General features: G+C 44.5%; 1 pseudogene; it reads left to right on the top strand.

The window, feature by feature from the left end:
- The first annotated feature begins 1629 nt into the window (after positions 1-1629).
- On the top strand, positions 1630-2247 carry LOC101719187 (histone H1.0-like; annotated as a pseudogene).
- The last annotated feature ends 2647 nt before the right edge of the window (positions 2248-4894 follow it).

Raw genomic sequence — 4894 nt, 5'->3', positions numbered from 1 at the left:
AGGGTGGTTGTGAGAACCAGATCATACCTAGCATGTCGCTGCACTGTGAAATGTACAACACGGAGCAGACGTGTTAGAGATTATCCAAGAGACTTCAAAGGCAGCTGGCAGCCTCACAGATGGGCTGGGCAGGCCCAAGCTGCAGCCTGCCTGCTCTGTCCCTGACGTTTAGAAATCACAGCGCTGTTTTGTCCCCAGTATTGTTTAACGAGCACCAATCCTCCTCAATTGCAGAGAGAACAAACAGGAGCTCAGCCAGGCATACAAATTGCCAGGCTGCCTTAATATATTCAAAGCATGTATACTTGGCATTAATTTAAAATCATTCATTGAGCTTCTTATCGGGGTAAAGGACATTGGTGCATTTTAGTGTTATCTTGAAGTTAATTTGAGGCTTTAAATATTTAAGTGTTTGATAACTTGCAGTCTGGGAGGATGAAACACTGAGAGAGTTGCAGATTGTATTTATTTATCTCTAGGTTAGAAACAAGAAGCTCTCCTCTTTCTCCAAATGACACTGACTTTTAAAGGAGCCCTTTTAAAATTTCTTTTCAGGCTACTGATTCCTTCAAAATGAAGATGCTCTATCTAAGAAGCAAAGAAATTACTTCTGAAGAGCTTCCTATTCTATGGAATGTGTGATTTATCAAGTGTGCATGCGTGTATCTTGCTATGTGCGCTATTAGCATCTTAGACCTAGCCCTGTGGCTTCTGCATCCCATTTTAACAGTTCACCCATCCCGGTTGTGTCACACCCGTGCAGTGTGCAAGGAGCTGTTCCTTCTGCACACATTTGTGCTGTTCCTGTGAAGAGCACTGCTTTTCAGGAAGCATCCCTCACTCTTCAGTTCCCTTTGTAAAACTCATCATTCATTCATTCATTCATTCATTCATTCATTCCTGCATGCTTACATTCTGTTCAGGAGGGTTGTCCACACTGCCAGTGGTAGGGCCTGGCAGATAAGAGTTGCCTATTCAGCCAAACATGGTGGCACATGTCTGTTCTCAATCCTCTGGGAGGCTGAGGCAGGAGGATCAAAAGTTTAAGCCTACCCTAGGAATTTAGTGATTTAGTGGGACACTGTCTCAAAATTAAAAAATGTAAAAAGGGCTAGGGATTCAGTTCAGCATGAAGGCCTTGGGTTCAATTCTCAGTACCACACACACATAAAAAGAATTGTCTATTCATTGGGCACAGTGGCACATGCCTATAATCTTGGCTGCTTAGGACGCTGAAGCAGGGGGATCATAAATTCAAGGCAGCCTGAGCAATTTATTACTGAGATCTTATCTCCAAAAAAGTTGGGAAGGGACTCAGCGATAGAATGCCTCTGGATTCTATCCTCAAAACAAAAAAGTTGCCCATTCACATTGCTTCCTAGCTCCCTCCTCTGCTGCTTACAAAATGTCTGTCCTTGGGCAAGAATCTCCTCCATTTAAAGCAAAATAGGGCTTTGTAACTGAGACTCTTGAGACTGGAACCAGTGGGGCTGGGCCATGCAGAGCCAGCCCAGAGAGTTTTCCAGCGTCTCTAACAGCCCCCACCTACAGTCGGTCTGGACAGGTCTGGCAGCCTGGCACCCAAAAGCACATCCCTCCAATGAGGGCTGGCCCTTGGGAAGGTGCCTTAGACAGCAGGACCAGATAGGCCGCCATGACCAAGAATACCAGGTCCACTCCTCCAGCTAAGCCCAAGCAGGCCAATGCCTCCGAGAAGTCCACAGTCTACCCCGAGTATTCAGACATGACCATGGCTGTCATCCAGGCCAAGAAGAACCACACCAGTGGTTCTCATACCAGTCCATCTAGAAGTACATTGAGAGCCAGTACAAGGTGGATGAGAACACTGACTCCCTGATCAAGTTGTCCATCAAGAGCCTGGTGACCATCAGTGTCCTCAAGCAAACCAAAAGGGTAGGTGCCTTAGGGTCCTTCCAGCTGGCCAAGAGCTACAAGTCCAAGAGGACAGCAGCCTTCAAGAAGACCAAGAAGGAGGTCAAGAAAGTGCCCATGCCAAAGAAGAGACACCCAAACCCAAGGAGGTTGCCTCCAAAGCCCCAAGCAAGAAACCTAAAGCCACCCCTAAAGCCCTGAAGAAGCCAGCTGCCACACCCAAGAAAACCAAAAAGCCCAAGGTTATCAAAGCCAAGCCAGTCAAGACAAGTAAGCCCAAGAAGGACAAACCAGTGAAGCCCAAAGCCAAGTCCAGTGCCAAGGGGGCTGGCAAGGAGTGAGAAGGAAGCCTTTTCTTACAGACACTCCTCTCTTACTCTCTGCAAATACTTTCCTATTTTCTTCTCTCTTGATTTTCCTCTGCAACCTTTGGCCCCATTTATTCCGATTTTATAAGGGATAGGCTGGATTCGTCGGAAAATGTAGAATAATTCCTTTTTCCTTAACCAATTGTGCAAGAACAACAACAACAGATCTCATCTCTGTAACAGTAAGGATGTGCTTTATTTGATTTTGTTGATTTGCTGTGAATCTTACAAGGTTCAAGATTTGGGTGGGATTGTGTGTTGTGTTGGAGAGGGTTGCTACAAAGGTAGACGTGGAAGGAGAAAATAGGCAAAGCAGTTTGGTCTTGATAGACGAGAGGTTTGTAGAAGTGTCTTTAAGGTTTTCTTTAAGTTTGGCACTTCTGTTAGTTTCAGAACCTTTGGCAGGGAGGGGAAAAGTGGCAGCCAATGGCAAGCAAAGGAGTGAGGAGGCAAAACCCCTCCCTGGCAAATGTCTGCCTCTTGGTGGTAAGCAGTAGGGGTTCCTTCTCACTTCAGTCAGCCTGCCCTTCTGGTCTCCCTATTATCTGAGGGAAGGAGAGGGAGACCAAGTGACAGCTGCCTGGAGAAATTGTAACTTCTCTCAGTCAGATGGGAACCAGCATGGGGTGGGGCGTAGGAGAGGCATCTGTGTCTTGGGCAATCTCTTGTTAATGGAAGCGCAAACTTTGGGGGAAGGTTTGGGAGCAAGTGCCTCAGTGTGCACTTGGAAAACTTGGGTTTTCCCACACAATTGGATGGATTGTGTTTCCAGACAACTGTTATTTTTTTTCTTAGTATTTTGCTCCTCCAGTACAAGACCTGGCTTTGCTTGGTCTTATAGGGCTCTAGCCCCACCACGAGCTACTTTAATTTCCCAATTTCTTTTTACTGCTGAGTCTTTTTTAAGTAGTTGTAGGTGGAGAGGGGGAAGGACAGGGAGTAGACAGTAAGACTTACTCAGTTGATTTGCTTCATAGTTTCAGAGAGCTAGACTGATGTGCATGTGTGTGTATTTCTATATACGCATAACTAGGGCTAGTGCTTAGGTTTCACACTGGGACCTGGGAGAAAAAAATTATAGTTTACTTTCTTTAATTTTTAATAGGAAAATCACACACTTGCACCCCCCTCCCCACCATTGCCTTTTTAAAACAAGTGCTACTTGCACTGGGAAAAATTTGCTGTCATTGTAATTTTAAAACTTTAAAGTAAAATCTGGAAAAGAGAAAAGAAAGGAAGCATCTATTTCAGAGACAATTTGAGGATGATTACATAACGCAAAGAGCAGGAAGCACAGCACCAGGCACACACAGGTGTGCAGTAAGTGTCATGGGATTGCCTACGGTAAATACTTAGCTATGGGTAAGCCGAGTGAAAGGCTCCATGAAATACCAAGGTGAAGAAGAACAAGCCTACGCCTACAGTTGAGTCCGAAGTGAAGCCAAAAATGTGATAAACTCATACAGCCTGCAGAGAAAGTTTCAGAATGTAGAGTCAGAATGTGGCATTTGGAGACATCTGAATTCAAGCATGTGCAGTATAAAAGAAACACCAGGTTAATAGATCCAAAAATATACATCTAAAAGGATTCCTGTGAAAAGAAATAAGCTTGCGACAACTAGAAGCTCAGGTATGGGCTAAGGACTTACAGAAGGAAGCCCATGATTTTTAAACATGAACAGGCACTGTTTGGGACACATTCACAAATGCTTCCCCATTCCATGGAAAGTTACACTGGGACCAGAGAGGGTGCCCCTGGAAATGCCACCTACAACCAGAGAGTCATTCTGGCTGGAAGTGGGGCCACTGACTGCCTGTAAGCAAAGTAGAGCAGTGGTGTAATCGAGCTGGACTCTAGAAAGTGTGAGATGGCAGCAACATGAAGAACAGCAGAGAAGAAAACTCTGGAAACCTGAGACCAGACAGAATCTTATGGGGATGCTGACAGACACATGGTTACAATGGGGCTGGTTAAATAATGATCTGTTGCCCCTTTCCCTCTACAGTCAGTCCCAGTGGCCTTCAAATATGCTCCAATTTCCAATCCTTGAGGGCAGGACGAGGTGAAGGGGTGAAGTGGCAGTGGGGGATGGGATTCCATTGGGTTCAAAGGAGAAAAGTTTAAGAGATCAATTAGACAACAAGCAAATGAAAAATATGAAAATGTGCCTTTCTACTAAGAAACCTAATGTCAGAGATTCAGTTTCAGGAAAAAAAATTATCTATTATAATACTGCTGCTATTTGAACTTTATTACTATTATAATTTTGTTTGTATTTAATCGTTTGATTTGGTTTTAGAGTTGCATAAGGGTTAGTGACAAAAGAATATTATACTGTGTTTGTGGATGCATAGTAGTCATCACATGCTAATGATACCCACATTTAGAACTCTCATCCCCAGAATGCCAGATTTGTATGCCCAACTGCTTATTCATTGCTCTGCTTACATGTGCAATGGGCATCTTGAACTCAAAATTCTCAAACTTGAACTGATTTCTTCCCCTAAGTCTGTTCCTCCTGCAATGTTCACAACACTCTGAAATGGCAACACTGTCTTTCCTATTGCTGATGCCAAGAGCCCTGGAGTCATTGCTGTCTCCTCTTTCCCACCCCATGCCAATCAATCAGCAG

This window comes from Heterocephalus glaber, unplaced genomic scaffold, assembly GCF_053883595.1.
Source record: "Heterocephalus glaber isolate CG9 unplaced genomic scaffold, H.glaber_assembly_v1.0 deba00001497, whole genome shotgun sequence".
Taxonomy (NCBI): domain Eukaryota; kingdom Metazoa; phylum Chordata; class Mammalia; order Rodentia; family Bathyergidae; genus Heterocephalus; species Heterocephalus glaber.
Note: the sequence above shows the minus strand (reverse complement) of the source record. Positions and strands in the feature narration are given on the sequence as shown.